The sequence below is a fragment of the Bos mutus genome, chromosome 8 (genome assembly GCF_027580195.1).
Source record: "Bos mutus isolate GX-2022 chromosome 8, NWIPB_WYAK_1.1, whole genome shotgun sequence".
NCBI lineage: Eukaryota > Metazoa > Chordata > Mammalia > Artiodactyla > Bovidae > Bos > Bos mutus.
Genome location: NC_091624.1, coordinates 12,243,793 through 12,253,675, shown reverse-complemented (window position 1 = coordinate 12,253,675; position 9,883 = coordinate 12,243,793).

Genomic DNA, 9,883 nt, shown 5'->3' with positions numbered 1-9,883 from the left:
AGCATATGCATTTGAAAAAGATTTATAACAGGAAGAAAAACTTCAGATGAATTTCCTGGTGCTTTCTACAAATTTAAGAAAATATAGACTAATTAATGCTTACAGCCTCAAAAGCAGAGGCTGAGAAACTGGCAGAAAATGTTTTAAAAAATCTGAATTTAATACAGCCATAATGTAGGGGGAAAATAATATAAGATAAACTTTCTCTGGAAGTGATTAAGGCCAACAAATACAAAGTAGATGCATCCCAATTTTCATAGCAACATTATTTACAACAGCCAGGACACGGATGCAACCCAAATATCCACCCACAGATGAACTGATACAGAAGATGTGGTGTATACACACACACACGCACACACACAATGGAATACTACTCAGCCATAAAAAAGAATGAAGCAATGCCATCTGCAGCAGCATGAACGGACCTAGAGATCATCATGCTAAGTGAAGGGAGTCAGAGATAGGAAGACAAACACCACACGATATTACTTTTATGTAGAATCTAAAATATGATGCAAATGAACTTATTTGCAAAACAGAAAGACTCATAGACAAAGAAAACAAATTTACAGTTACCAAAGGGGAAAGGGGTGTGGGAGGGATAAATCAGGAGTTTTGGATTAGCAGACACAAACTTCTATATATGAACTAGATAAACTAGATCTTATTACATAGCACAGGGAGTTATATTTGGTATTTGGTAATAAACCATAATGGGAAAGAATATGAAAAAGAGTATATGTATATATATATACACACACATATATGAATCACTCTGTTGTACACCAGAAACTAATACAACATTGCAAATCAATGATACTACAATTTTAAAATATATGTATATACTTAGAAAATATATATTTATATATATATATATATAAAAATCAAATTAAGTGATATGCAAGAAAACAATGGACATTTTCTCAGACTTCAGAGAAAAAGATTAACAAGCCGAAATATCAAGAAATGACAAACCTAAATCACCAGTCTGATATATTCAACATATGGAGAAAAGAACAAACAGAACAAAAGCAGTATTAAGCAATACAACAGAAAAAAATTGTTGTGATTGATTTTACAGATTCAAGCAAATCTACTAAAGAGATATCTCAATCATAATCTGCAGGCATTTTTAAACTTCATGAATAGGAAAAAGAACCCCACAAATATTCAAAGGGGAAAAGCAGATTCATTCCTACTGATCCAAAGTCCCTCAACTACAAGCAAAAGAAAGTCAAATTATCTTAAGAAAAAAATTTGACTTAAGCAAAAAATAAAAGTTTTGATTCATGCAATCTGGGAAGTTCTGGGAAGTCCAAGATGAATTTGGTTTCACAGTCAACTGAATTAGGTCCCACGTGGTATCTTCTGAGCTATCTTCCTCTTTCCATTTCTCAATTCTGTGTGTCTCTGCTTGCCTTCATATTAATACTCACCCTTTTTCAATCTCTCTCTACATCTCTCTACCTGTCTATCTAGATAAATCTACAGGTAGGTAGGCGGATGGATGTGTAGATACACTGGTGACTAAAAGCTAGATGGATAGGTAGACAGGTAATGTAGACATGATTGACTGACTGTAAGACAGACAAACAGATACAACACATGATCTAGAGAGAGAGAGCTGCCAGTACCCTCAGTAACCCCAGACTCACAATGCTTACTAACCAACCCGAGCAGAAAAAATTCTGTCTTCCAACTCATTATATCAATCTCAAGGGAGTTCCAACTGGCCCTGGTTGAGTCAGGATCCCATGTGAGAAGCAGTCACTATCTTCAGTGACTGGCGGGCGTGGGGAGAGGTCAAAGCCGGCAGAGAATGAGGCTCAACAGAACCATGTGGATTTTCCCTAAGAAACCAGAAAAACTAAATGAGAAAAACACTAACTACTACCATTTACTAGATAGCAAGAAAGAATACTCACTCTGGCCCCAGACTGATACAGCAGTAAGCCCTATGCAATTTTTTTTTCAGGTTTTGGGGAAAACACAATAAAAAGAAATCCGCATACAGACAACATGGCATGTGTGAAAGTAACAGAAATGCATTCTCAGATATGCAAAGGCCCCAGACTGATCCTACCTGAAATAAATTACTCAAAGGAGAACTCTAACAGATGGGAAATAAAGATGGGAGAAGAACTAACAGATGGGAAATAAAGATAGCCAATGAACAATAAACATAGGTTTAAACCCCACAAGATTTAAACAAAGCCTTTCTTTTTTCCCCACTATTAAATATTTTTGGTTTAGAGAAAGCAGGTCCAAAATGAGGCCAAATAACAGGCACAAATCCTAAATAAGAGAGAGAGGCTGAATGAAAGATTATAGCAAACTGTGAGTTAGAATATAAGCTAAAGAGATGGGTAGGTTAGGTGTGATGATGAGGCTAAGGTGTGGTCCTGGAATGGGTATCCGAGTCATTAGAGTTTAAAATGTCAGGGAGGGAATTCCCTGGTGGTCTAGTGGTTAGGACTCTGTGTTTTCACTGCCAAGGGAGCAGGTTCACTCCTTGGCCAGGGAACTAAGGATTTATTCCTTGGTTGCTCCTGCCATGGGACGCAGCCAAAAAGAGAGAGAGAGAGATTAAAAAGTATAGAGTTTGTCAAGTAAGTAATGAATATTTCAGAGGGCACCCAGGAAAGGTTTGGGAAGGAGAGGAAAGTAGAATGAACTTGGATCATGCAAGAGAACCACACTATACTGACAGCAAGCAAGCAAGTACAGGAACAAATAAGGCAAGAAGGGTTAACGTTTGAGGGATGGCCGCAGTGGGTGAGGATGTGAGCACTGGGAGGGTTAGGACTCCGCTGCCCGTGTGATTCTGGGAAAGCTGACGCTCAGCAGCTGCAGGCTTGTCTCCCATTCCTGCTGCCAGATGTTACCTGCAGCACAAGAATCATCAGCCTGGGACAGAGCAGGCCCTTATATCCCACACTAGCAATACAGAGCCCTCTTGTTCTCGTGTCCTGATCCAGAGGTCAGGATTTGGTCTTAGAATCAGGAGCCAGTCCTGCTCTCAATCTTGGCACTTTTCCATACTCCTGCCAATCATATTTTTCATCTTTCAAGAGGAAGCCCTTTGAGAGCTGAGTTGACCTCTTGTATCCTCAGGCAAACAACCACAAGGATTTGGCCCGTGCTTTACCAAACAGCCTGGGTTCTCAGAATGCTGAGAGCTCACTGTGCCAGCAGCTTCTCATTCCTGGATGAATTAATTTTCATTCATGGAGTTCATTCAGAGTTGATATATCTTGTACAGTCTACCTTGTTTTGCTATAAAGATTCTCATATTGCGAAGAATAAGAAGATTCTCATCTTATTTTATAAAGGCTAAAACAGCGTAAGCTAAAACTTTCCATTGCAACAGCAAATTTCAAAGTAGACAATTTTTTGGCCTGTTATTTGTAAAACCCAACTGTGACAACCTAAAGGGTCATTCTTCCTTGGTGGCTCAGACGGTAAAGAATCTGCCCACAGTGCAGGAGATCCAAGTTCAATTCCTGAGTCGGGAAGATCCCCTGGAGAAGGGAATGACAACCCACTCCAGTATTCTTGCCTGGAGAATTCTACGGACAGAGGAGCCTGGCAAGCTATACTCCATGGGGTTGCAAAGAATCGGACACGACTGAACAACTCACCCACACAAGGATTGTAAGGGGCTTCCCTGATGACTCAGTAGTAAAGAATCCTGCAAATTCGGGAGATATGGGTTCAATCTCTGGGTCAGGAAGATCCCCTGGAGAAGGAAATTGCAACCTATTCCAGTATTCTTGCCTTGGAAATCCCATGGAGAGAAGAGCTTGGCAGACTACAGTCCGTGGGGTCACAAAAGAGTTGGGGTTTAAACACCATATACTTGTCTTTAAAAGTAGCAAAATCAAGGATGTCTACAATCAAAAAGACAATAACAAGTGCTAGCAAGGATGTAGAAAAATTAGAATCCTCATACAGTACTGTTGGAAATGTAAAAGTCACTTTGGAAAATAGTTTGGTAGTTTCTCAACATAGGGTTAAACTTAGTTACTGTATAACCCAGCAATTCCATTCCTAGGTATATACCCAAAAGAAACTTGTACATAGAAGCATTATTCACAATAGCCAAAAAGTAGAAACGAGCCAAACTGTTTATTGCATAAACAATACCAATACTTCCAGACTGTACCAAGCCATTCAAACACAACAGTTCTAGGGTTATTTCAGCATCCATCCCATCTGAGCCGGCAGTAAATAATATTCACTATAGAGATACCTGGCATGATGTCAAAAATTAGAATTACTGATCTTCATCACCAGAAATTTCAGAACTACCTTACAGTCACTCATTGTGCACCTCTCATTTTTCCCAGTTCAATGAACTTTGCTGGTCTTAGAGTTGGACCCAAAATTGCACTTGAGGCTTCTAAATCTATCCTCATCCCAGTTTCTTGCTTTTATGGCCAATCTTGGATCTGATTCTGTTTCCAGTGAGGCACTGTCCCTCAGAATCCAGCCTCTGGCTCTATACACAACAGCTTGGAAAAAGAGATGCTGCAAGCACACTAGCCTCCCCTATAAGGGGTGTGAATCAAGCATTACTTAGAAAGCTTTAACCTGTCACTCTGCACGGAGATAGGAGGTGATGTGTCACCTTCAAACCCCTACATGTAGAGATTGGAGAAATATAAAACAGAGAAACTGCAATCTCTCAGAAATTCTGTAGGTCAAAACCCACCATAAAAATCCCTGCTCTAGAATAAAAAATCTATCACTCCTTCTCCATCAACTTAATATTGATGACAGATAGCTGTCCACCCCATGAGAATCAGCTTACCAGTAACTGTAATTAGAAGCCAAATTTTAATGCTAGCTACCGGCCTACAAAATACTGAATGTGAAATTCTTAAATATACATATTCATGAGCTAAGAACTTTATTTCATCCTATGTCTCTCTTAAATTACATGCAGAGAAACCATCATGGAAGATCTCTGAGTCTCATTCTGGCCATGAATGCTTTAGACTTTGAGCCCTGAAATCATCAAGTTTTTGGTTTCCCTGCTTTTTCAGATGTTTCCAAAGTTCTTACGCATGATTCAGAGACCAGCATGGAATAACTGGTTTTATCTTTAAAAGCTACTTCTGCTAAGGAGATGTTTAATAGAGTTACACAGGTAGTATAAATATTACTGCGCTATAGAATCAGATGGTTAATTTACTTTTGACACCCTACAAGCAAATGAATTCCCACCAAAAGAAATATAAAGATTTCCCCCTTTTAACCCTAGAGTAATGCTTCTCAAACCAACCTCCATATTAGAAGTACTGGGGGGAACTTAAAAAATAATGATGCTCAAGTCTCAGCCCAAAAGATTCTGATGAGTCTGGGGTGGGACCTGAGCATTTATACATTTTAAAATCTATCCCCCTCACCAGGGATTCTAATGGGTAGCCAAGGATTATGAAATACTGTTAAAGAGTGTGGGAGAGCAAAAAGCCAGCAGAGAGATTTAAAAACAGGACAGAGCACCAAAATGTTAGACTTTTAGACCCAGCAAACAGATTAACACCTACTCCCAAAGTTAGCCTCAACAATCTGGTGAGCATTGTACTAGACAAATCGTAGAGAATCAAAATCCTGTACAGAAAGTGAACTTAAGACATTTGTAGATGCATAAAACTAGGGAATGTACAAATCCTGGTAAACATGTGTAATAGGCAAGTGACATTCTAAAGTAGATACACAAAAACACAAGGGAAAAGGTAGGCTGGATCAGAACTAAAATCATTAAGCTTCTAAAAGATAACATTACATACCGAGCAAGTGAAAGCTTGAACTGATGTGAATCCCACTTGATAACGTTTCTATATTAGCTTTATTCTATGTCATTCTGTTAAATTACAGAGAAGGTGTCTTGGAAGGTCCCCTTGAGTCTTGTTCTGCACCTGAATGCTGGAGACTTTGAGCCTTGAAATAATCAAGTCTTTGGTTTTTCTGCTTTTTAAAATGTTTTAGAAGTTCTTTCTTATGATTTCAGAGACCAGGATAAAATACTGGTTTTATCTTAAATGGCTAGAAAAGCTCATCCTAAGCCAAAGGACAGCATAACCTCTGTGTCAAGAATATCCTCACCTCCAGTTTAAAATTTTAAATAAATAAATAAAAACTTCTCAAAAGTGGCTTAAAGGTAGTTCAGGGCAACAAGGCTTTTGTTTTAGTATTTTCCAGTCAAGAGGGTTTGGAAAGTTGAGAAGATTCTGAGTATAGTCATTTTATTTTTAAATGTATCAAGATTCAGAGAGGAAGCAAGACCAACCTGGCATTCTGCAAGTCAAAAAATAAAAACTCTTGAAGGATGGTGAAAAGAGCAATAAGAAAAGACAATTGCTCTCTTGTACTAAAACCTGCCCCATAGGGAGCACACTCAGAGGTCATTTCTCCCACTCAGTTTTCAAAATAGAGAGAGAAAATGGAGAGCTTGCAGAAATTATGAATCGGAATTTGCTGGAAGCCCTCACCTATCTGATAACGGTTTATATGTTCCTGACTCTCTGTGCTGAAAATACTAGACTTTCTGCAACATTTGCTGCAGCTTTCTCCAATCTACTGTTTGGTCCATCCATGTTTAGTTATGAGGTTTTTATAATTAACTTAAAAATTTTTATAATATTTACTGGAAAATAAATATCTTCCTTTGAGATATCTTTATTTTTTCTGAGCTTAGGAAGTCATCTACACCTCACAGCTTTGATACATATTATTATCCGATTTTCTTCTGTGGCTTATTTATATTCAATTTTATTGTTATTACTAAGATTCATCTAATTTTTGGTAGCCACCAATCTAATTTTTTAAGTTACCAACTGTTAGTAAATGTCATATTTTGAATATTTTTATTATAAAAGAAATGCTCATAAACAGTGAAACCATACAAAGTTGACAATGAAAATATTACTAATATCTTTCCACCACTCTTTAATTCCCATTATCTTGAAGTAGACCCTATTGACCACAAAGTATTATTTTTCCATATCTCTGAGAAACACATATACAAATACATTCATGCACAAATATAAATAATGGTTTTACTTCTGTTTTTATAAAGTATCACATATGCTCAAACACAGCAAAAAAAAAAAAAAGTGCCCCCAAAATTCACAATCACAAGATCTAACAAGTTGTTTCCTCTTGTCACTTAATCAATTCTCAACCTCACAAAGATAACCAATGACCTCCCAAGTGGCAAATCCAATGGCCACTTTTCAATCTTTTTCTCATTCTAGCAACTGATCTTTGGCACTTTCCAACCTCATCCCCACCTTTTTCCAATAGCTCCTTTAACTCTCTCCTGGCATAAACTCTTCATATTCTCATTATCTCTCAATTTTTCCTTTGTGCCCCTTCCTTTACACACCCTTTCTATTGAACATATTGGCCTCTCCTCTCTCACTCTATAACCTCACTGAAATATCTGTTCATTGCCCCTGACGTCAGCTACTGCAACAACCAGAAACCTTCAAGTATCTTTGTCACTTGACTTTCCTAACCCTTTGAACCAAGTACCATTAAATTTACTTCCAACATTCATCCTCTATTATATTTCGTATTCCTTAGCCTAGTTTAATTCCTTCTCATTTATTCTTATTTATTGCAGATTATCTTGTATACTTTGGTCATCTGATGTGAAGAACTGACTTATTCCCTGATGCTGGGAAAGATTGAAGGCAGGAGAACAAGGGGATGACAGAGGATGAGATGGTTGGATGGCATCACTGACTTGATAGACATGAGTTTGAGTAAGCTCTGGGAGTTGGTGATGGACAGGGAAGCCTGGCGTGCTGCAGTCCATGAGGTTGCAAAGAGTCGGACATGACTGAGAGACTGAACTGAACTGATCTTGTTTCTAGTCTCTTCCATCTCTAAATCATTCTCTATGACACCATAAGACTGTCAGTTTTCTAGAATGATAAATCTCATTATGTTTGTCCTCTCAAGTTTCCCCTTCATCTCATCAGTGAGTCTCCTTTCCCATGGAACAATATTTAAATTCTTTCAGATAGTACAATCTGGTTTCAATTAGTTCTTTAAACTAATCTCCAGTCAATTCTCTTATGCAAACTGTTTTTGTGTAAAAACTTGCCCTCTATTCCTCAAATAAGTTACCATGTTCATATTATGCATCTTTGTCTTGTTGCTCTTCCCAGAAAAAAATAATAATAGCAATAGCTAATATTTATTGAGTATGAGCTATGATCTATGTGTCTATCCTTTGTTACTCTTTTTATCTTCATAAAATCTCCATAAGATAAACTCTATCATCATTCCCATGTACAGACAAGAAAACTTGCCTGTTAAGGACATCCCTCAATTTGATCACCCACCAATAATCTACTTTTTCCTCCAGATGCAGTTCAAATACTACCTCCTTCCTCCCTAGCCTTGCAGTCAGAATTCAAAACATGATAGATATTCAATAAATGTCATAGCTCAGTTGATAAAGAATCCACCTGCAATGCAGGAGACTCTGGTTCACTTCCTGGGTCTGGAAGATCTGCTGGAGAAGGAATAGGCCACCCACTCCAGTATTCTTGGGCTTCCCTTGTGGCTCAGCTGGTAAAGAATCCGCCAGCAATGCGGAAGACCTGGGTTCAATCCCTGGGTTGGGAAGATCCCCTGGAGAAGGGAAACATACCCACTCTAGTATTCTGACCAGGAAAATTCCATGTACTGTACAGTCCATGGGGTCACAAAGAATCAGACACGACTGAGCGAATTTCACTTCACTATAGAATAAAGACAGAATAGCTAGAAGGTAATCTGTCATTAATTCTTGCACAGAATTAAGAATGAAATATTCACGGATGTTTGTGACTGTGTGGAGCTTTCTCTCATGTGCTATTTGAGTTGTTTCTTATTTGTCCCTTCCATTTTAGTCACAGTGCTATTTGCGAACAACTTAAATCATCTATGTAAGTACCTGAAAAGCCAGAGACAATGAGACTCTCTTCATGTTCACTGCCTTCTGGGAAGTAAGTCAGAAACATCATTGTCCCCACCTTGAAGCTCTGGATAACCATTATCTTCCTATTGCCCCAAATGTTCCCTATGAAGATGAAGAGCATGGCTGAATGGGCATACGATGCCAGCATTATTAGGAGCATGAGACTGAGCATTTCCATTACACTTTAAACTTGAGCAAGAAGATCCCTGGACCTTTCTGACCATGTCCCTTCTCATGGAACAAGGCTTTAATGGAGCCGAGGGTACACGGTTACCCACAGCTTGTATTTCTCCCTCAAAAACAGTCTTCTTATACCTGGACTCAAGAATTTCCTGCCAAAAATGGCCCTGAGCCCACTTCCGAAGCCAGAGCAGACTACTTCCCTGGGCTCTTCATTATGAGAGCAGAGCAGATCATACCAATAAACTGGTTACTCCTAGGGCCAAGGAATGGCGAGGAGAGTCCTGTGTATATGGACATGGATGCCATAAGTGAGGGTATCCCCACACAAACACGAGTGCCCTCATGGTACTAGACAGAGTGAGGAGTGAGAAGAAAAGAGAGAGCTCAAGTATGAGCTGGGGGTCAGGGTCCTCCAGGCTGCCATGTTCAGGAGTGGAACCCTTAGAAACCCAAGAAAATTGACCTTCTAAGTAATTACGAAGGTATATTAGTCAAAGAGGTAGACAGAAGGTATTTTATGTAATAATGTGTTAACTTGAAGCATAACATAAATATTGAGATATCATGATATATGGACACTCATTTGGATCTTGCACTGAGCTCTGTCAGTTTGAGGGATGGGCCTGGGGAATGCCCTTACACTAGCTGCTGCTGCTGCTGCTGCTGCTTCAGTCGTGTCTGACTCTGTGCGACCCCACAGAGAGAAGCCCACCAGGC